The sequence below is a fragment of the Macaca mulatta genome, chromosome 3 (genome assembly GCF_049350105.2).
Source record: "Macaca mulatta isolate MMU2019108-1 chromosome 3, T2T-MMU8v2.0, whole genome shotgun sequence".
NCBI classification, from domain to species: Eukaryota; Metazoa; Chordata; class Mammalia; order Primates; family Cercopithecidae; genus Macaca; species Macaca mulatta.
This window is the reverse complement of record NC_133408.1, coordinates 145,397,639-145,419,482: the sequence shown is the minus strand read 5'-3', so window position 1 is coordinate 145,419,482 and position 21,844 is coordinate 145,397,639. Positions and strand designations below refer to the sequence as shown.

At 47.2% G+C, this 21,844-nt stretch overlaps 1 protein-coding gene across 15 annotated transcripts in view; it reads left to right on the top strand.

The window, feature by feature from the left end:
• ATXN7L1 (ataxin 7 like 1) overlaps positions 1-21,844 on the top strand; it is a 270,024-nt gene that overhangs the window by 59,270 nt on the left and 188,910 nt on the right. The window lies entirely within an intron of this gene.

Below are 21,844 nucleotides of genomic sequence, written 5' to 3'. Positions count from 1 at the left end.
TCTTTTCTAGCTGCAGTGTTTTGGGGTCCTGAGTGGTTGTGGTACCCCAGTTTTTAGGTAAAGCATTTCCCCTGGGTACATTATGCATTTTTATGCAGCTTTATCCTAGTACATGCCAGCTTCAATGCATTCTGCATCTTTGGAGCCTGCAGACTTACCCAGTAGTGCCCAAACTTTTGGGGACCTCCTTTTCTGAATTATCTTAAGTTGGTAAGACAGCTAGATGGTTCCTTTCTTTTAAACCAAAGCTGTGTTAGGACAGCTGATCATTCAGCCTTGAATTTGGGCCATTACAGAGTTAAACCCTGAAAGAGTCGTTTGCTTTCACCTTGAACATTCTAAGACTGTTATACTGATTCTAAATCTATTTCAAAAGACAAGGGGCTGGGCGTGGGGGCTCGCATGCTGTAATCCCAGCACTTTGGGAGGCTGAGGCAGGAGGATCCCATGAGGATCCCTGACCAGCATGGCAAAACCCCATCCCTACAAAAAATACAAAAATTAGCTGGGCGTGGTGGCACATGCCTGTAGCCCCAGCCACTCAGGAGGCTGAGGCAGGAGGATTGTTTAAGCCCAGGAGGCAGAGGTTGCAGTGAGCTGAGATCTCTCCACTGCACTCCAGCCTGGGCAACAGAGTGAGACCCCCATCTCAAAAAAAATTTTTTTAATTTAAAAAGACAAGGATTTTAGCCCAGGCATCTTGTTAAATTGAGAGTCTGGTATCCAGCACTCATCAGGATGCTTTTGGAATGCTTGTGAAACCTCAGTGATTTTCTTACAGCTTCATTTGATTTTATATGACTTTTAACTTCTTATTTGGAAATAATTTCAAATTTCCAAAAACATCAAAAATAAGAATAGCACAAAGAACATTCTATAGCCTTTACCCAAATTCAACATTTATTTATTGAAACAGGGTCTTGCTGTGTTGCCCAGGCTAGAGTGCAGGGGCTCAGTCATAGCTCACTGTAACCTGGAACTCCTGGCTCAAGCAATTCTTTCACCTCAGCCTCCGGAGTAGCTGAGACCGCAAGTGTATACCACTGCGTCAGCTAATTTTTTATTTTTTGGGGTCGGGGGAGGCAGATAGAGGTCTTGCTATGTTGCCCAGGCTGATCTCAAATTCCTGGCCTTGAATATTGCTCCAGCCTCAGCCTCCCAAAGTGCTGGGATTATAGGTGTGAGCCATTGCCCTGGCCCAACTATTGTTAACATTTTGCTCCATTTGCTTTGTCCTTCTGTTTCTTGGGGATAGGCAATGGGGGAGAGAGAGACCGATCCAGATATATTTTTAATAGTCGCACATAATATTTTTCTGAACCATTTGAGGGCAAGTTACATTCTTCGTGGTATTTTACCAATTACTTCAGTGTATGTGTCCTAAGAATAGGAATATTCTCTTACATAACCTCAGTACAGTTTTCAACTTCAGTAAATATAACATGCAAGCATTTACTTTAATATAATCAGAAGAAAAAACCACCAACAGACAGTGGTTTTATTTTTTTCTACACACTGAGCAGTAGGCTTCTATTTTCATGTGGTTTGCATACAGCAATCTTCAAGTCTAATTGTTTCAATCTTATTGAAATTGCTTTCTCCTGTATCAACAATAGGTAGAGGGTGCACATTGACATCTCTGTTTTCAATCAAATGTTTGTTTACTTTCTGCCCTCATTAGGGTCTCTAAACACATCAGAGAGATAATAAAAATAAATATCCCATCCGCTCCCAGGCCTTGGAAATGAGAGAGTAAACACCAGTATAATTTAACACTTTCCTAGTCCACTGGGAAAATGTTGCCTTTTTATGTCTACAGCCCTTTAGGAGGAGAAGCTCTTGGTTAAATAAAATATCCTTTGTATCCTCTTTGCTGAGCTTCCCCTCCTTGACTACTTTCACCAGAACCCCGCCTGCTGGGGTAAAATACTGGTAAGTGACCCATGCCTGTTCCCCCTGTTTTCTAAATTCAGTGGTCAATGTTTGTGACAGCTGTCATCAGCTGCATCTTACTGTGCTCCCCGCGCTCTGCAGTGCTCTGCAGGGTTCTCGGCTTAGAGAACTTAGCTTAGAACTCCTTAGAGTTCTTGGCTTGTCCCACATAGGAACGAACCTTCCAGAACATTCCAGCTCCCAACTGAAGGTGAGACAGCACAGACATTTCCCACTGGGGCCTCCACTTGGGCCAGGAACAGGTACGGTGAGGGTGGCAGCGATGTTGGGAAACTTCTTGGCAGCTTCCCTGAGGCTGCGGGGAAGGGAGCATTACAGGAGTGCTGTGCTTGGAAGTTTTCAGCAGCAGGAAAATCACATTTATAGGTTCTGAATCTGAACCATTTCACACTGAGAATTTTGCAATACTTCCTCTTTCTCCTCCTCCACCCCAACCTCTCATTTTGAGTTGCTTTGTCACCCCATTTCTCCTATTAAAAGCTAGTATATATAAAAATCTCTGGGTGCTGACGAGTTGATGGGTGCAGCACGCCAACATGGCACAGATATACATATGTAACAAGCCTGCACATTATCCACATGTATCCTAGAACTTAAAGTATAATAATAAAAAAAAAAATCTCAAGGCAGTGCATCCTTAAATTGTTTTCTATCAGAGTTTTCTAAAAGCAGTTTAAAATTCAGCCAGTGCCCTTCTTAGATTCTCCCCGGCCTCCAGACCCTCTCCCCAGAACAACCTCTTTAAAATCTTTTTGTTATTTTTTCTGGGGTTGACCCCTCTAAATTAGATGCTTAGACTGCGTTCCTGATTTATTGGTTTTAAACACTATCTACTGACTTCCTGTTAGAAGAATTTGGCCCTCTCGTACCACCCACCCTCACTTCTCCTCCCCATCCTCCCAGTAAAGCTATACAGGTGGGCAAAATTCATGGTCAGTGTTTACAGTATGATGGTGATTTAAATATTATTCACTAAGGAGCCAACTATTGTACTGGGATTCGGTGTCCTTTCTTATATAACTTTTTGTTTTTCTTTTAGTTAATAATCGCCCTTAAAAGACTACTTTTTCTATGAGATACCCATTGCACGTTCTCCCAAATGTCTACCAGTGGCATCTGCCAAACGCTCACAAGCATCCTGTGAACTCTCGGTCCCCAACTCCCGAATCCTCCACCTCCTGCTCCAGCCTAGACTTGTCATTCCCTAGGCAAGCTGCCGAGCATCATGCAGGGACTTTCTTTCGCTGTGCCTCTGAGGCTTAGATCCCTGTTTTTCTTGGACCTATTTCTTCCTACTTTTTAGTTTGTCCATTTTAGGGGAGAGTACATCCTCTGACAGCTTCCTGAGAAAGTGCCTGGGAGGCAAAGTTTTTAATGCCATGTGGGTCTGAAAGTGCCTTTGTCCTTCCCTCAGTCTGAATAATGGTTAGTTGGGTATAGAGTTTTCAGCTGAAAATAATTTCCCCTCCAACTTTTGAAGCTAACACTTCACTGCCTTCCAGCTTCTGGTGTTACTAATGAAAAGCCCAGTGCCATTCTAAGTCCTTGATGCAACCTGTTTTTCTCTCTGGAAGTTTATGAGATATCCTCTTTATCATTTTTTTAAAAAGCTAAGTGATCTCAGTGTAGAACATTTAGGGGTTTCAGAATCACACAACTCTTAATAATAAGGTAGAAAGTCAGCCTGCAGTGTACATACCTTTTCCTAGAGCCAAGCACAAAATGCAAATGTGAGATTTCAATGATTTCTGACTCTCAGATGGTCTTGCACCTGGTACTTCTCCCCCTCTTCACTCCATAATACCTGGTTCTTCAGGCACAAGTAAGCAGTTTTCAGAATGTCTGAGAGAGAGGAAATGAACACCTTTATATCCGTGTAAGAGTGATTTCACATCTTTTCCCTGAAGAGGCAAAACTGAGGTGGGGACAGAGGAATAGGAGAGCATTGTGGGTCCCCCTCCCCAGAAAGGACCAGTCCCATCTGCTGCCCCCCACCCTGTCTTAGCAGCAGTTCCATTTCTTATATGTTTTCAGTAAATAGTAAATGATATTTTGTAACAGTCCTATGAACTGATTGTTCTAGACTGGCAATTTCTGTGAAACCAAGTAATAAATACAAAGCCCCAGGAGGAAGCCATTCAGAACATTCTCTTCTTATTTAAAGAATTTATTTGTACATGAGATTTTCTGTATCTTTTCTGAATGTTTAGCCATGAGGAGTGAGAGACAACTTAAAATGTTACCTTTTAAATTCTGCAGGTATTTTGCAACTCTGTCAATCCCCTTTCTGACTCTTCTGCCCTCCTTTCTCATACATGATTCTTCCTCACATGTATTTTAAAGGATTTCTAAGCATTGGAGTCAATAAGCCCCTCTAATGAGGAAGGAATTAAGAAGTAGAAGAAAGAACTAAAAACAAAAAGCAACTGCCTGAAAGTCAAGTAATCATAAAGTACCTATTAATAACCTAAAATATGTAAATATAATCCAATATTTATGCTAATGCATAGAGGCATCCTAGCTTTCCTATTCCTCAGACATAGACCCTGGGGGGGAAAAAAAAAAACAATCCTGCTGGAAAACACTGAATTGATAGTTTCTCTCCCTTCTCCCTATTCCCTTCTTCAACATCTTCATCATCATCACAATCATCATTGCCACCAAAGCTTCAAGTGGTAGGAGGCGGGGCAAAGATAAAGTTTATTGAGTTTTTAAAAGCTCACTGAGGTGAGGATAGTGAATTGCCAAGTCAGTGTCAGGGGGTCCATCAGCACAGCTGCTGGCACTGGGATCACAGTTGGAGGCCGAGTGAGAGAAAACACTGGATGGTCCCCAGGTAAAGAGGATACATCCTGAAGGGCAGGGTCTGAGCACCTGATGGATGTGGGACCCTACAGAGAATGGGGACTGCTGTGAAGTTGGGTTTATTAGACTGATTTCCTGAGGATAACGTCTCCTCTGGAAGGACAGCTTTTGTGTAAGGTGAAATGGAGGAAGAGAGGAAGAGAGGATTGAGGCTAGAGGGGCATTAAAAAGAAAGATTTGAGACTCGGAAAAGTGGGACTCATACTGGTGGGAGGAAATTGGAGTCCAGGAGAGATGGAGAAATTATCAGAAAACACCCAGCTATCTCAAATTCAGAATTCAGGTTCGGATAATGACATCCTAGGATACTGGGGGGAAAAAGAGAGAGAGAAAGAGAAAATTGCTTTTGGTAAGCTTAGCAGAGTTAGAAAAGGAGAGGTCCCAAAAAACAGAAAGTGGCCAAATGATTTTCTGGTTTCCAGAAAAGGGAAAAAAAAAAACAACTTAGTTTCAGAATTTACAGATAAAGGAAGAGTCTAGTGTGCATTATTAAAATTATAGATCGTGAATACTAGAAAAGAAGGGAGTGAACACCAGGAGCCAACCTGGGTTTACTAAGAACTGTGTACACCAGAGAAATCCCATCTCCTTTTCTCCTGGGCTGGGAGGCCAGGGAATATTATAGATATAGTGTCTCTGGTTTTAACAAAGCATTTGGCAAAAGTCTGTCATGTATGTGGAAAAGATGGAATCCACATGAAGTCATACAAGTAGGTAAATTCTTAACAGGTTGAAAGGCGGTATCTGTGGAGAAGTCAGTGAGAGCAGGGATCTTTGTTTTGGTGGTGGGGTGGTCTAGTTTGGTTTGGTTTGGTTTGGTTTTGTCTTGTTTTTGAGACAGGGTCTCACTCTGTCACCCAGGCTGGAGTGCAGGGGTGCAATCACAGCTCACTGTAGCCTCGACCTTCCAGGCTTAGATGATCCCCCACCTCAGCCTCCCAAGTAACTAGGACCACAGTGTGTGCCATGCCCAGATAAACTTTTGTAGTTTTTCTAGAGACAGAGTTTCATCATGTTGTCCAGGCTGGTCTTGAACTTCTGGGCTCAAGTGACCTGCCCACCTCAGCCTCCCAGAGTGCTGGGATTACAGGTGTGAGCCACTGTGCCCAGCTAGATCTTTGTTTATCACTGATGAATTCCTGACTCCTAGAGCAATGCCACAGTGGGTGCTTAGTAAATATCTGTACAGTGAGTGGGCCGTAACTGAGCCAGAGGGACAACTGTAGGGAAATGTTACAGACTTCTTTCCTGCCCCTGTCCTGCTTCGTTTCATATTAAGGACTCGAGTAAAGACGTTGATGATGTGCTCAGTAAAGTTTGTGGAGAACAGAAAGCTAAGCCTGAAAACTAGTATGGAAACTGACGGAATCAAGACCCGAATATCTTGCTAGTCTAAGTTACATCTCTCAAGATCTAAAAGTTTAACAGGAATATATGTAAACTACTGTTCTTGAGACTTGGAAATCAACTGAACAGGTACAAGAAGGGGAGATATAACTTAAGAAACCTTACTTTTAAAGTTCATGTGTTTTCATTGACTCCAAACTTAGTGTTAATACGGGTTATTAACATAACCCGTATTATGAGGCCCATTTCAGCCATCCGTGTTTGGATTCATCAGTTTCAGCAAATGCTTACTGCAGGCCTGCTCTGTGCCAGGGAGCTGGTTGTGTACAGAGACAGACATCCCCATCAACCCCAGGATAGGAGATGAGCACTAAGGTTGAGGCAGGGGTAGCATCCAGTGGGGCTTGAGAAGGGAGCAGGGTGCCTCCCTGTGCCTGGGGTGGTCCAAAGCGTTCACAGGGCAGGGGAGCTCTTAGGCTGAGACCCAGAAAACAGGAGGGAAAGGGGCAGCTGGCAGAGGAGACAGTTTGTCTGAAGACAAGGTGTGGGGGCCATTGAGAGTGGTCTGTTCAGTGAGCTGTCTGGGACTTAGCCTGTGAGGGAAAGAAGAGAGGTGGCTAAGGTAGGCCAGCAGGGAGGCCTTGGCCCACCAGGAGCTGTGGGGCCAGGGGAGAAATGCAGGTGCCAGTATGCGGCACTCTTGGTTTCCTCCTACCTCCTGGGCTGTTCCAACTCAGAGTCCTTTGCTAGTTTCTGCATCTCCCAGTTTCAGCTTTGGAGTGCCCCAGGCTCAGTCCTTGGCCCTCTTCTCTTCCCATGTATACTTTTATTCCTTGCTGCCCTCATCCAGCCCCATGGCTATAAATGCATTCTATTTGCATACATGTCCCAGACTCCTGTCAGCAGCCTGGGCTTTTCTCCTGAACTCAGGACTCAGACGTCCCACCACCTGCTTGACATCTCCAGCATTTAACATGTGAAAAACTGAATTGTTAGATTACCCCCTGTAATAGTTTGCTAGGGCTGCCACAACAAAGTACCACAAACTAGATGGCTTAAAATAACAGAAATTCTTTCTCTCTTAGTTCTGGAAACCAAAAGTCCCAAGTCAAGGTGTTGGTAGGGCTGCAGTCTCTCTGAAGGTTCCAGGGCAGAATCTGTTGCATGCCTTCCTCTTTGCTTCCAGTGTGGCTGGCCATACTTGGCTTTCTGTGTCTTGTAGCTACGTCACTCCCAGCTCTGCCTCCTTTATCGCGCAGTGTTCTCCCTGTCCACCTTCACATCATCTCCAGGCCTGTCTGCGTCTCTTCTCCTCATCTTATAAGGACACCAGTCATATTAGATTAAGGCCCACCCTAATGACCTCATCTTAACTTGGTCACTTCTGCAAAGACCTTGTTTCCAAGTAAGACCACATTCACAGGTACTGGGGATAGGACTTCACCATGTCTTTTCAGGGACCCCGCAACTTTCTTCATCTGCAGCCTTTCTAGGTTAGCTGATAGCCACTTCATTCTTCAGTTGCTTTGGGTGGAACTGTTGGCATCATCCTTGACTCCCATCTTTTTCTCCCGTCCACATCTAGTCCACCAGGAAACAGGTTAGGTTCAAAACCAACTGCTTCCCCCACCTCCACTTCTGCTGCCCTGATCTGAGCCACCATCACCTAAATTACTATAAAAGCCAAGTATCAGTTCATGTCACTCCTCTGCTCAAAAGCCTGCACAGCTTCCCACGCCACTCAGAGTCACTGCTACAGCCTTTCCGCCGCCCCCATGCCGTCCCCGGCTTCAGTGCCCTCTACGCTGGCTCGTGTTGGCTCCTGCACACAGGCTAGCTTCTTTGCTCTCCCTCATATGTCCTAGACTCTCCCCTTCGCTGGACCTTTGTGCTAGCTCTTCCCTCTGTGCGGAACACCATCCCCTAGATGTGCTCCAGCCTCACAATCTACCTTCTCACCTTATTCTAGTCTGCTCAGATATCACCTTTTCAGTGGCACCCTTTTTACAATTCCAGCCAGCCTTGCCACCCAGCCTTCCCAGCTCCAGTGGTTTTTTTTTTTAGTAACACTTTCCCCTTTCTATACCAGACATTGTGGGGAATATGTATTGTTTGTTGTTTGTCTCACCTGTTAGCATGTGATGTATACAAGGCAAGGGGCTTGTCAGTTTTGGTCACTGGTGTTTCCCAAGTACCTAGAGCAGGGGAGAGCCAGGACTGGGCCCAGGTCTCCCTGGCTCCAAGGCCACCCTCTGGCTGCTGTGAAAGACGACTTTGAACTATGCAAGGGTAGATCTCTCCGACATCACATCTCGTTTATCCTCCCTGCCCCGTCTTTTGCCATCGACCTCAGTGACTTCAGTATCTCTGTAAGCCTACTTGCTAAAATAGAAATTTTAAACTGTACAGAAAGAACATGGTGTTATGTTCAAGAGATGGAGTCTGGGCTGGGTGTGGTGGCTCACATCTGTAATCCCAGCACTTTGGGAGGCCAAGGCTGGAGGATTGTTTGAGTCCAGGAGTTTGAGGCCAGCCTGGGTAACATAGTCAGACCTCGTCTCTACAAAAAATTTAAAAAATTAGGTGGATGTGGTGGCATGTGCCTTTTGTCCCAGCTACTCGGGAGGCTGAGTTGGGAGGATCACTTGAGCCCAGGAGGTCAAAGCTACAGTGAGCTATGATAGCATAAATATACTCCAGCCTGGGCAACAGAGTGAGAGCCTGTCTTGGGGGGGGGGGGGAAAAGGAGTCTGGAGCTACTCACATAGCAGGTAAGCATAGGCACCTCACTTCACCTCCCTGTGCCTCAGTTTCCTCATCTATCAAAAGGAGATGATCATGCTACCTTACCTCAAAGGGTTTCTGTGAGGGCTAAGTAAGTTAATATATGTAACCACTTGCCATGGAAACAGTGAGTACCGTGTCAGTATTATTGTAAGAATATATATCTGAACCTCAAGGACACTATGTAAATGAAATAAGCCAGTCATAAAGGATCAATACTGCCTGATTCCACTGATACGAGGTATCTAAGATAGTTGACTCGTAGAAGCAGAGCATAGAATAGTTGAGTGTCAGGGGCCAGAGGAAGGAAGAAGTGGGGTTGCTGCTCAGTGGGTATGGAGTTTCAGTTGTACAAGCTGAGTCAGTTCTAGAGATCTGCTTTACAACAGTGTGCTTATGGTTAACCATACTGTACTGTACACTCACAAATGTGTTAAGAGGGTAGATCTCATGTTATGTGGGGCTCTTTAAACCACAACTTGTTTTTTAAAAAGGATGTAATATATTAGTCACTAACCCTTTGTTTTACTGAATTTTCTCAAGGTTAAGGGACTTACCCAAGTGCTCGCAGCTTGCTAATGAAAGAGGATGACAAGAATGAAACCTCTGACTTCCAGGGCTCTTTGCCCTGCTCCAAGTCAGGCATCAGTCCTGACCGTCAAAATCCAGATTATCAAAGGACCATAGTATAAAAGGGCTCTGCAATATGGGGAGGTGCATCCACCCTTCCTTGGGAGAAACGCCTCACATGTTGGCTTCATAAAATGCTTCTATGCCTCATAGGTTGGGCAATGAGAAATAAATAATCCAGACAGTGGTGTTTTTGATAGGTGGCTAGAGCTTCCCAAACAGGGGGAGTAAACAAAAGAACCATCTTAATTTCAAGCTTCATTAGAACTACCAAAGACTGAAAAGTCATTTTTCAAAATGGTGGGTGGTGCCAGGGCTCTATCCCCACCTGGAAGGGGCACTTGATCTGTAAAAGCAGCAAAAATAATTGTGTCTTTTATGTCACTTGGGTAGAAGCTCCTGTCCCAATTAATTCTTATCTCCTCCCTTTATATATATGCTTGGGCTAAGTGACATCCTAGCAGTTTCTTGTTTTGTTTTCTCTCTTCTTAACAAGGAATTCTCTCTGCTTAGGCATTTTAGGTGCTGATTTTTCTCATGTCCCAGAGATGCTTCTAATTAGTTGATGCTTCCTTCCCATAATAGTTCACCACAAAGAGTGGGTTTGGACTGGAGGAGGGAGCAATTTTGTCATCTTGTCAAAGTGCCGCTGATCAGGTTGGCTTTCCTGAGTGCTCATTCATTTTTCCACCTCTCTGGAAATGGAAGCAGCAAGCAGCAAGCTCCTTGCTGAGTGGAGCTGGAAGTTGCTGGGTTTTGCTGTCTCCCCAGTGCTCCCCAGCACCCTTTGATGAAATGCTGCCTCGGAGCCTTTGCAGTAGAGCTTACTAGAGAAATTATCTTTTCCTTTCGCATCAGTGGAAAAACACTCAGCTGGGGACAATATGGCAAAAGCATGCCACTGTCACCTTGTCCCTGAGTAACCTGGCACCCATCAGGGCTGCCTGCAGGTCCTTGTGTGTCCCGGGGAGAAGGTATATAAAGGCCTCTTCCTTTTGCCGCGCTCTAGGAGCACAGTGACCCTCCAGGCCAAGGACAGTGCTGTATTCTTGGGTAGTTCTGACATTGCAGAAAGAGTCTGTGGACACTAGAGATCCACGAATTATCCTCCAGTGCTTCCGAGCTAGAAGGAGATGCTGGCTCGGGCCTTCTTTAAGGACTTGGATCAGTTAGCTTTTGCTATGCAACAAACCACCCCAAAACTTGATGGCTTCAGACAGTAAGCGTTACTTACTATGATCCTGTGGGTCTTCTGGGTGTTTCTTCTGGTGTGGATAGCACAGCCTGGGCTGGATGGGCAGAGAGGCCCTCCCTCACCTGTCTGGTGGTTGGGAGGCTGCTCGGTCTGGAGAGGTCTGGGCAGGAACTGCTCACTCGTGCTCCGTGTGGGTCTGTCCATGCCACCGCAGCCCAGCCCGGGCTTTCCACATGAGGGTTCCAAGGAGAACAAGAGAGGGCACACAAACCCAGTGCAGAAGTATTTTGTAAGTATCTGTCACGTTTGATGATGGTCTGTTGGTCAAAGTATGTCCTGTGACTGAGCCCAGAATCAATGTGAGAAGAGGGCACCCAAGGGTGTGAAGATAGGAAGGTGTAAACAACTGGGGGACCATCCCTGCAACAGTCTACCCAGGAGTGCCACGTCAGAAGGTGTGTCCTGTTCTCACCTTGCATGGGTTTGTGTCAGTGTGGGGCGGCTCTTTCAAGGAAGAAATGAAAGGCTCTTTTGAGGTAGGGAAGCACGGTGGAGTTTGACACACGGTGTTCAAATTCTGCGTAGCGTTGACCAGCAGTGTGACATCGGGCAGGGGACTTGACTTCTCTAAAGCCTGGGTTCTTCACCTCTAAGCTGGGTCTGGTCAAGTCTCCCTCGTGAGGTTCTTCAGGACACTAACTGATGTTTGTGGAGCAGGGTGTGTGGCATGTGGTCAGCACCCAATGTAGCTGGCATTGTGGCGGGGCAGCAGAAAGGCAGCTATGCTGGGAAGTTGGACAGTGCCAACTCCTGGGACAACAGGTGGTCATCCATGCACAGGAAGCTTGGCTGGACCCCTGGATGGCAGTGTGCCCTGGCCCAGGAGGCCGGGTGAAGATGGCAAAAGGGAAAAGGAGGCTCTACTGGCTTCTTGCAGACTAAAGCCCCGTTCACATATTTGTAGTTTAAAATTGAAACAAGTCACCCTTTCTTAGTTGTACATCCCCCAGAGCAACTGCCAGTTGACTTCCACACCCTATTTTTTCCCCAGAGCTTTCACTCCTTGTCAGAGGCGGCGGACACTGCAGTGCTTCCCACGTGGCTTCTCTGTGCCTTTGACTCTGTTGCTGGGTCCTCCTGGACACTTCCTCCTGACTCACCTCTTACCTCTGCGAGCGTTCCTCTCAGCTTCCTTCACTGGCCCCTTCCCTCCTCTCATCTTCTTGTTGTTTATTGGTGTTCCCCAAATTCTAGCCTTAACCCTGTTGTCAGACAACACTGTTTCACAGGGAGACTCTGCACAACCCCAGCGTGGCCCCCGCCTGCTCACGATGTCCCCACTCTGTCTCGCTGGCCCCAGCTTGCCTCTTGGACTGCAGATCAGTTTCTCACACTCAGTAGGCTGCAAAACAAAGCTCTCTTCCCCATATGTCCTCAGTCTGCTCGGGCTGCTATAAGAAAGTACCATAGCCTGGGTGGCTTAAACAACAGAGATTTCTTTCTCACAGTTTTGGAGGCTGACACCCACGATCAGGGTGCCCGTGTGGCGAGTGGACGGGTGCTCTCTGGGCAGAGAGAGCCCTGGGTCTCCTCCTCTCCTTACAAGGGCACTAATCCCATCATGGAGCTCCACTTTCAGGTCCCCATGTAAACCTCATCATTCCCCAAAGGTCCCATCTCCTAATACCACCTCACTGGGGGCTAGGGCCTCAGCACATGAGTCCAGGGGGACGCAGTTCTGTCTCTAGCACCATGTAACCTGCATTCCCATCTGTCTCCCCCCGTTCCCAGTAAGCCAAGCCAGGAAGCTCTAAGTCATTTCCCACAGTGGTCAGTTCCAAATAAATGTCTCTCGGGTCCTGCGTCCTCTCTGTCCCTGCATCCCCAGACCCTGCAGCAGCCCTCTCACCTCCAGGCGTGTTCCAGCAAGCTCAGCATTGCTTCCAAAACAAGCACCGATGACTGCTCTCTGCATTCTCTCTCTCATACTCATGAGCACATGGTAAAACCCTGCCTCGCACCTCTCTGGCCTTATCTCCTGCCCTTCCCCCCAGCATCCTCATTCCCTGCTACACTCACCCACCTGTGGCACCCTCACCAGGCCAGCACGTCTCACTGCACTGCATTTGCTCTTGCTGTTCCCACGACCTGGGCTACTCCTCCGCCTGCGACTGCCTGGAAGCTTATGCTCATCTGTCAGGAACCTACTCTGGGGTCATCCTGGTGAAGCTCTCCCTGCCCTCTGCCGCAGCATGAGCCACATACATGTCCTGTTTATCACTTGCCAAGTGTACTGTGGGCTTGTGAGTCTCGGCCTGTCCCCTTTCATGATCTGTGAGCTCCTTGAGGCCATAAATCATCACATTCATTTCTCTGTACCCCAGTGTCTGGCATATAGTCAATGACAATAAATAAGTGTTGGATAAATGAGTGAGTAGATGAGGGCAGTGGGTGAGACCAACAACCTCCTGTTTCCCACACTGAGTCACCCCAGGTTCCCCATTGGCACAGGTGCCACTAGCTGCCAGCCCCCTGAACTTCCTGCATATCCAACTTACCAAGTCCTGGAGCAGCTGGAGTTCTCCTTCCCACCCTACAGCACTAAGGCCCCTGGCAAGCTCTCACCCGCCCCCAGGAAGGCCCCTCATAGAGAAAGCCCTTGGCACCTTAGCCAGAGCTCATGGCTCCCTCCTCTAGCACGCTTTGCCCTTTCTGCCTGCTTAATCATGCCACTTTATGCCATCCCATTCTCTAACTGTCTGGCTCAAGTTAGCCCTTTATTACATCAGCTCACTCTACTGTCCGGCTCGTTCATTGTGTTAAGTGTGTATGTTGTTGTCCTAGCTGATCCTCATTGTAGACAGGAGCTTCAATTCTTTATTGGTTCTTGGACATTTGGTAAATGCTACACCACGGGTATTTATTCATAACTGACCTCAGAGTTCTTGTTACTTCCCTGCCTGCCTGTCTCCCTTTCTCCCAGCTGCCCTCCTCTTTAAAAAGGCACAGTGTCCTAAGAGTTAAGATTCAGCAGACTTGAGTTCAGGTTTTGGCTCCAGCATTCCCATACTGTGAGACTGGGAGCCAATAGCTTAACCTCTTTGAGCTTCTATTTCCTTATCTATAAAATGGAGATAATGTCACCCCTGCAGGGCTGCTGTGAGGATTAAATGAAACAATCAATGAACAGCACTTAGCACAGTACCTAACATGGAGTAAATACTCAATAAATGCCAGCTGCTGTGATTGATGTTTTTTCAATAATATTATTTTATCAATAAATCTTTCCCTTAAGGATCTGTCAGAGACTAGCCCCAGGCCAGCACCTAACACATAGAATAAGTGTTTGTAGAAATGTCAGGCAAGCATGCAAATTTATTTCTAGGGCTTCCCTGAAATGCTTCCCCTTCCTTGTTAGTTGGAATGAGAGGCTACTTTTCCCTAAGATGTTTCCACTCATCTCCAACAAGAGCTTCCTTCTTATAAACACAGCCCATGTTCTGAACCTTCTCTTGGGGCGGGGTGGGTTACGCTGGCTCTTCACCCATACACGCACATGTCTGGACAGCCAGGCTCAGGAGTCCCTTCTTAATCTGGCCTTTTTGGAAGCAAGACAGCTAGACCCTTCCCTTCTATTCATATCAGATTTTAGGGTTTGCTTTCCTGGTTTGATTTGGTCTCAGCATAGCTATCACCTGTCTTGAAGGGCTTTTCTGGGAAGACACCCTGAGGGACCTGACAGGGCATCCAGGAAGACTCTGCTCCAAGGCCAGGAAAGGAAGCTGGGCCCCTACTTCTAGCCTCTGGAGCTTGGCCAGGCGGAGGGATGCCCATTTCTCTCCCTCTGGTCAAGGCTGGTAGAAGTCCTCCCCACTGAGAGTCAGGGAGGCGACAGGGACACAAACCCTATTGAACATAGCTCTTGGTCCCTTACCTGTGGAGGGTTCCTTCCTGGACCACTTAGCCATCTCAGAGAGGGGACAGTATTATAGTCCCATCTCTGATCACTGGAGAGGCAAATCAAGCACATGATTCTCACCCCTGAGCCTTCCCTATTCCAGTTCATAACTGGGTGGAAATAGATAAAATCATAGGCTGTTCCTATGGGAAGGTACCCTTGGGGAAGTCTAGGCCAGTGCCGGGTTGAACAGCTACATCAAAGTTACCTGGAAAGCTTTGTTCCAAAATGCAGATTCTTGCAATGGATGCATATCCAGAATTTCCAGTTCAGTCAGGCTGGCTGGAACGCAGTCATCTGTCCCCTAAGAGCTCCTGAAAGATTCCAATGCACAGTTAGGTATGGACCCATTGACCTGTCCCATTGCCTTATCTCTTTTTTTTTTTTTTTTTTGAGACGGAGTCTCGCTCTGTCTCCCAGTCTAGAATGCAGTGGCGCCATCTCGGCTCATTGCAGCCTCCGCCTTCCAGGTTCAAGCCATTCTGCCTCAGCCTCCTGTGTAGCTGGGACTACAGGTACCAGCCACCACGCGCGGCTAATTTTTGTTTTTTTAGTAGGGATGGGGTTTCACCATGTTGGTCAGGCTGGTCTTGAACTCCCGACCTCAGGTGATCTGCCGACCTCAGCCTCCCAAAGTGCTGGGATTACAGGCGTGAGCCACTGCACCTGGCTCCCACTGCCTTATCTCACCAGTAAAGATATAGGGTGTTCTAGGGCCCCAGAGAGGTCTCATGCCTTGAAAAGTTAGTGATAAAGGCCCAGAGCACCGAGGATACTGCTCAAGTTCTGCCACCTTCTCACAACAGCCAGGGCTGGAGTCGTCCCTCCACTGGATAGGACCCTGGACATCAGGGTGGGGCCAGCAAAGGAGCACTGACTCATGGGGTCCCAGTAGGCCACGTTCCCAGGGGAGCTGAGAAAGAGCTAGGGCAGAGAAGAAGGGCCCTCGGCCATTTCTTTCAGAGCCCTGTGGTGTGGATGCATGGATGCCGTCTGCCTTGGCCCACTGCCCTTCCTGGCCTCCCATGGCAATGTAGGGGCCACTCTACAACCCACCATTGCTGGGCAGGTGCAGAGTAAAGCCCGTGTGTTGCATTGAGTCCTGTTAAGAGTCTAAGTGGAAGTTGGCTGGCTGATGGATTTGACACAGGGGTAGAAAGTAGACGTGGGACAAAGTCTGAGTTTACCAATACAGGCAACTCCAAGTCCTGAATAGATTGAAGGGTTGTTGTTTTCTCATGTGGGCATTTGAACCTTCTAGAAAGATGGGACCATCCAGAGATACCCAGCCTTGACCCCAGCAGTTTACACTATGAAGCCACTGGAATCACAGACACAAACCCCATAGAGACAGGTCATGCCTCTGAATCAGAAACTTCATTTAAACCAGGAAAAACAAAACTGTGTGAGCCCTGGGCAGCCCAGGAAGGGGAAAGCCCCACGCTGGAGCCAGGCTGCTGTGCTGGGTGCTGGAGGGAGCCTTCTGCCGCCAGGAATTAAGGGCCTGGAGCTGCAGTTCCTCTAGACTGTGTGGCCGGGCTGGTGGTGTTACAGAAAGGTGGGATCTTTGTTTTTCCTGGTAAGCGAGAGGCAGTTTGATGGCACTATGAAAAAGCTTCCTCAGGCATGCAGACCTTAAGTAAATAAGAGCACAAAAATAGATTTTTCAAACCGTGTCCTTCCAGAGCATAGTAGGATTTACTGGGAAATTGGATTGAATTTTCCCTGACTCACCTGACTGCTGAGTGGAGGAATTTAAAGGAAAGGTCTTTGTTTCCCCAGTGGTATCTGCTGAAACAGGGCCAACTGCAGGGCTTACGGCTCCTTATGGGTGACCTTTTAAAAGGCAGCTGGGGGTGTCTGAACAGCAGGCTGGGGAGTGGGGGCTGACGCTTACCTAGACCACCTTACCTCTGAACCCAGAGATGAGAGATTGATTGTCCAACCTCTGCCCCATCCGCATATTATAGATTGGCTTCCTGAGGTATAGAGGCCACTGGGCAGCCCTCGGGAGAACAGAGTTGCTTTTCTAGTGCTGGTGAAGGATTGGCCCTGAAGCGTCCATGCCTTGACTCGTTCCACTTGGGTATCAAGACTGCAATTTGCTAGATGGTTGGCCCAAAGCTAGGGTTTAGGGCATGACCACAGAGCACAAGGGAAGTTTTCTCTTGAGCCAGGCTGTGCGGATTAAAATGCTAGAACATCATTAGCATCTTAGGAAGGTTTTCAGACACCAGGCTTCAAGTGACCCCAAACCTTCCCAGACCTAAATTTAATGCCGTGGGCCACATTCCGTAGAGTTTGGGTTCCTGCACAGAACTTTATTATGGATGAAAACCAGTGGTGTGCCAATACAGTGGTTCTCTGAAGAAATGTAAAAGCTTTGATTTGTAGTGTTTGCCAATGTTCAAGGTGTAACTACTCCCACTGTGCCAATTTCAAACTACCAATGTGAAGTCTCTAAATATGAAGTTGGGAAAAGATGTGCACAATTGGCTGTCATGAGCAGTTCCATGCGGCTCCAGCACACCGTTGAGCTCATGGACCTCCAACACATATATCCAAAGAGCTCACAAGTAGAGGTCATTCAGAGGGGCAAACTGAACCATGTGCCAGGTGTACCCTCAGTACCCCTGCATGTACAGAACACTCTTTCCCCTTAGCTAACAGAATCTTTTAACTAGCAAGAAGTTCCATATTACCAGATTAATACTGGGATATATCAGTGGGTGTCTCTACTTTAGTAGTGATCACGATAGGACAATGATTGGCTAAGTTTAGGAGCTATCAGATTCCTTGAAGAGCTTGCTTAAAAGGCATCCTGCTCGACTCCACGCCCCAGAGAATCTGATTTCCTAGATCTGAGATGGGATCTAGTCATCTGTATTTGGCAAGAAAGTTGCAGGTCGTATTCACACTTTGAGAAGCCCTCATCTACTGTTTGCTCACCCTGTGGCTTAGATGCCTGGAAGTTCAAAGTCTGGTGACTTTTAACAGTGATTTTATTCTTCATACTAACTGTTTTGCTCCAGAGAAACTTCATACTAACTGTTTTGCTCTGTGTTTTTTTAAGTCCCACCATGCAAAATCTGATGCTACACAATAATATGTATTGACAGCATCCCAAATATCAGACATCAGACATGTGTTATCCCATGTTATTCTGACAACTACCCTATTATTACCACCCCATTTTGCAGATGAGGAAACTGAGGCCCAGAGAAATTTCCCAAGGAGGTGGTACTAGAATTCAGTTTCAGGCCATCTGACTCCAGAACCTGCATTCTAAGCATATCACTGGCCTGCCTCTATGAAATAGTGTTCCTTTGAGGGTCTTTGGCTTTTTACTGAGCTAATTCAGGCTAAAATTCAGTTAAATTTCTTGAGCATTTGAGTACCTATAAGATGCTATCACTGGCATAAGTTATCTCATATTTAATCCTAGCAGCAACCTTACAGGGGAGGTAAGACACTGTTTTCTGGAAGAGGAAAGGGAGATCCAGAGATGTTCTGTGCTTGCCCTGTATTGCACAGCCAGCTGGAGGCAGAGCAGGAATTTGTTGCTCATTCCACTACCCCACAGCTGCCCAGCTAAGTTTCCTGTGTGGTTCTTTAGTCTAAGGCAGCTTTGATTCATTGGTGCTTTTTTAAGCATTTGAGCACGTTTCTGGCAGTCTTCACTTTTGACTGATAAATGTCTGTGTCTGTATATAAAACAGTGTACGAATGGGAAAGACAGCCGTATCCACCACTATCTTTAAACACCAGACAGAGTGGGCTAAGTGCAGCACTAAGATGCAGAGGAGCATGCAAATACAGAGAAAGTGTTTGTTGTCTCTTCAGGAATTGAAGAAGGCTCCCTGAAGGAGGTTACACCAAGCTGGACCTTGAAGGATACATAGGATTTTGGCGAGTATGGAGGGAGGAGTCGGGAATGGGCAGCGGTGAGAGAGGATTTGGTGGAATCTGAAGCTGGGAACCCAGGGACTGGGGCCCAATCACAGGGCTTCATGAATCTTGCCAACAGTGTCCCTTTTTTCTTTGGCGCATAACTAGTTTCATGCTTGACTTGTGATTAAGGACACTGTGATTTTTCTCCTCTAGCTGATTGATCTTATTTTCCATTACCTTAAAACAACTTTTTGTAGCTCTTCTATGGGGGAGTTTTAATTCCTGGGCCCTTGTGCTTTAAGCCCCAGCATCTTCAAAGTGGTCTTCCAGGCACAGGCTGCTGGCTTGAAGGGCCCGGATGTGCTGAGATGCCCCAGTGCTTCTTTCTGTTCCCTTAGAGCAAAGGTGTATTTCTGTCCCTTGGCAGCATTGGTGCAGTCGATAGCCAGTCCAGCTGGAGTGGTTCTGGCTCCCTTTATAAGCACCCATTCCTGGGAGAATGCCTTGGGATGTCTGTCAGCAGCTTCGTGCAGTCTGGCTGTCCTGGTGGCTGGAGTGCTTTGAACACCGATTCCCAGGGACATTACACAGTTCCTTTCCACTGTTTTCTGGCTCTCCCAAGTGGACACTGACCTCGATGGAGCCAAATGGCACATTTACCTCTGAGCTCTGGCAGCATCATTTGGACGATTATTGTAATCTTGAGGGACTTGTGGGGCTCCAATAGCCTTGACTAAAGGCCTTCCATAGGGGGAAAAAAAGTCACAATTGCTTTGCCAGTTAGAGATCAATCACAGCCAGAGCCAACTTCTGCATTCCTCTTGGAGACACTAACAAGTGCCACAGGATCAGAGGTCTCTCGCCCTAGACCCTCTGAATAGGAGCCCAGCATGGCCGGTAGGACCCATTAAGACCATCAGCCGTGGGATTGCCTGTCATTCCTGGACTCTAGTCTCAGGGATTCCAAGCAGTGTGTCTCTTCTTCATCCCTGAATCTTCAAGCAGAACACTGATATAACCCCCCACCACTGAGCAGGGGTTGGTGTGTGCAACATGATGGGGGAATTTTCTGGAGTGGGCATTTTCTTGTGGTCTCCATCACATGCTCTGGATGACATTTGTAGTAATAGCTTGATAGCTGAGGCCTGCTGTGATGCAGTCCCACTGGCAAAGGCCTCTCCTTGTGCCTTTACAAATGTCACGTTCCTGCACGTGCGAGGCACTGCAGGAGGGCTTCTTTATGGACTCTGCTTCCAGTGTAGTCCTGCAACATGTCATCCAGGAAATCTCTCAGAATGCTGTGTTGGGACAGGTGGTGCATCTCTGTCTGTGGTAGAGGGATGCTGCTGCCTGGCGCCTCCTGAGGCCATTCAGTCCATTTCTAAATTAAAATCTCTAAACAGTAAAAGAAGACCTAGTGAGAACTGCTTTTCTCATCATTGTTCTAATCTTAGCAGAGCTATGAGAGCCCTCAGTACAGGGTTTTGGCTCCCACAGACAACTGATCATCCGCCCCATTTCTTTGCCTGGGATTCCTGTCTTTTTTCATCCGAATAAAAGAAAAGCCTCTTATCATGTGAATCTCAAGAAGCAATATGGCAGACACCAAGTTCTTCAGTATACCTCAGGGTAGCTATTTTTTGATTCCAAAGTCTACTTAAGTGTCAGAGAGAAGGCTGAATTCAGTTGCCTAAAGGAGATCTTCAAGGAAGACTTCTACTTAGCTCCTACTGTGAATGGAACTATGATAGGGTGGGGAAGATGAAGATATGCCTGAGCCTAAGACAGGCAGAGGCCAAGGTGAGTGCTTTGCACAGTTATTCTCTTGGCTACCAAGGTCATCACTGTCTAGTCAATCAGTGAGATCTCTGCCAGTTTGGGCTCAGATTGCCAACATGTGCCCTCAGTTAGCCCCCTGCATGCTGACCCAGTGTCAGACAGTGCAGAGCTGGGACAGGAAGGGGAGGGAGAAGTCTAGATCTTCCAGGCCCAGGATCATACACAGTCTCGATGTCAATGGCAGCCGGAAGTCAGGAAGTAGAAAATGGGACCAGAGAGAGCATCCAAAAAACACCCAAGCCCATCCCAAACACTGGTTCTGAAGGGGGGCCTTGTTGAGTGCAGAGTAGTTGTGTTTGCCATGGGGTGGGGGGAAGGAGCAGCTTTCATGCACTTGGCATGGTGGGCACAGGAATAGACCACTTCTCCACTGACGGCTCACCTGGAGCATGCCTTAGATTCCCTTAGTACTTATCTTCCAAGCAGCTCAAAGAGTGAATAAATAGAGACAATTATTGACCTCATAATCTTAGATAGCAGCATGGATATTAGGGCAATTTATTATCATTTACTACTTCCTCTTTCGAGAGAAGAGAAAATGAACGACTATGGAAAATAAATCAACTTCTTGGGAACCTCAGCCTCGTTAACATATTACCATTGATTAAGCAGCTACCACGTGCCAGACTGTTTGGCTATGGAGATAGGAAGGGCGATAAGTCACAATTCCTGTCTTCCAGAAGATTCCCATCTGGTGAGAATCAGAGACATAAACCAGCCACTCTATGACAGCCTTAGGAAAGCTGCCGGGCTTTGCTGAGTGAGGGCGCACGAGGAGGGGAGAGAGAGGCTTCCCTGAGGAGGGGCCAGGTGAGTGGGAGAGATGCGTAGAAGGCCATGGATAATAACATGTTCTATTTTTTATATCCCTTCTATGTGCCAGCCCCTTCACAAATAAATCATCTAATTCCAAGTGTGGAAACACAAGCTTTGAGAAGATTATAAGCCAAATGCCAAATTTGAACTTGGGCTTCCAAACTCCAGGGCCCAGCAAGCAGGCACTGCATTTTTAAGGACCGTCTCTCATGGTTTTTGTTCTCAACTCTGGGAGAGACCTGAGGCCTAAGGAAGCATCCTGGGGACCCAGTGTAGCCCCTTCACCTCCATACATCTTGAATGCTGGTCTTTAAAGGTTCTTCTCCTGAGGAAGTGGGACTGAGACTGTCTTGTGTGGTCGTGTTTTGATGGGTGGTTGGGGTTGGGGTCCAGAGGGGACATCCTGTTCATGTAGCCTAATGGGGAGCTTCCACGTGCCCCTTGTGTTTCTCAGCACCAACCTGCTACCAGGCCCAGCTCTGGGCTCCAGCCAGGGAGGGGATGCCTTCCAGCCTAGCCATGGCTAGAAGAGGCCAAGAGCCATTTTAGCCACTGGTTTGCAAGAG